Here is a 1,779-nt window from a genome sequence, read left to right on the forward strand (position 1 = left end):
AAAAAAAAAAAAACACTGGGGTGAATCACGTCAACATATGATCACTAATTAAATATAAATACAACAAAGTCATGGTGTCTCAGAGAAAACAGACAATCACAGTCCACACAAAGCAGCAAGATAAGCAGTAGAAACAAGGGAGCAGGACACAGATCCAGCACACATCCCTGAGCAAGAAGCACCACTTGGACTCCCTGAAAAGGAATTCAAAAGAATTATACTTAGGTACTTTCAATGGATTGACAGACAGATCAAGGAAAATACTGACAAAATTAAGGAAAACAGAGACAAAATCCAAGACAAATTTTGGAAGATTCATATGGGATACCTTAAAAGGAATAACCTATGTGTAATTGTAATTCCAGAACAGGAATAGAAAAAAAAAAAAAGAAAACCACTGAGAAAATTGTCCAAGATTTCTTGGAAGAGAACTTTTCTGATAAGGTGAAAGATGTGAATTCAGGGCGTTCAACAAACCCCAAACAGGAGAGACTCCAAAAGAAAATCACCAAGACATATCATCATCAAATTCAGCAAAACCAAAGACAAAGAAATAATCCTGAAAGCAGTATGGGAAAAATAAAAACTAATCTACCAAGGGCAACCAATAACATTAGCTCTGATTTCTCAGCAGAAACTATGAAAGTGAGAAGGCAATGTGATAGTATATATAAAACTATGGAAGAGAAAAATTTCCAACCAAGAATTATATATCCACCAAAATTGTCCTACAAATAGGATGGTGAAATTATGAGATTTCCAGATAAGCAGAAATTAAGGGAATTTGTTAAAACCAGACCAACCTTACAAGAGATATTAAAGGGTATGCTTTAAACAGAGAACCAACGATAGCAAACAACAACTGACCATTCACACACAAGAAGACATAACCCAGAAAATAACACAGCTATGGAAATATCCAAAGTAAAATAAGCTTACAAGATTGTAAACAGGGAACCAGAGACATAAACTGACAAATGATGTCAAATGACAAATTGATGACAACTACAAACCAAAAAGAGGGAAAAAATTGTGTACTTAAAGAAATACTACTAAATGGTGAGAAAGTCAAGAGAGTTCCAAGATAGAATGGACTGTTCAAAACTTGGTGATAAAATTATAAATCATAGAGTAATCTCAAAGAAAAAGAAAAATCCTTCACATCACAGTGAAAATGAAGACAAGTACAAATATTTAGCAAATAATAAAACAATAGCAACAAACAAAATGGTAACATGATTCATAAACATAATGAGCTCAGCACAGAAATTTATATGGAACAAAGAAATCAGGAACACCATGAAAAAACACATAACAAAATTACAGCAACCAATTCATACTTGTCAGTAATTAAACTGAATGTCAATAGATTGAACACACCACTCAGGAGATGGAGAGTTGCTGACTAGATGAAAAAAAAAAAAAAAAAATATCCATCAATGTGCTGTTTACAAGAGACACACCTTAGAGACAAAGACAAAAAGAGTCTAAAAATCAGGGGTTGGAAAAAGATATATCAAGCAAACTGCAACCAAAAAAGAGCAAGAGTGGTAATATTAGTATCTGATAAAATTGACTTTAATATAAAAACCACCATAAAAGACAAGGAAGGACATTATATAATGATTAAAGGATCAATTGAACAAGAAGATATAACCATAATAAGTATTTATGGACCCAATGAAAGAGCCCCAAAATACATAAACCAGACTTTATAGAGCTGAAAAGGCAAATTCATGACTCGACAGTCATAGTGGAAGATTTTAATACACCACTTTC

Source organism: Orycteropus afer, unplaced genomic scaffold (assembly GCF_000298275.1).
Source record: "Orycteropus afer afer isolate SDZICR_OR568_19922 unplaced genomic scaffold, OryAfe1.0 scaffold00220, whole genome shotgun sequence".
NCBI lineage: Eukaryota > Metazoa > Chordata > Mammalia > Tubulidentata > Orycteropodidae > Orycteropus > Orycteropus afer.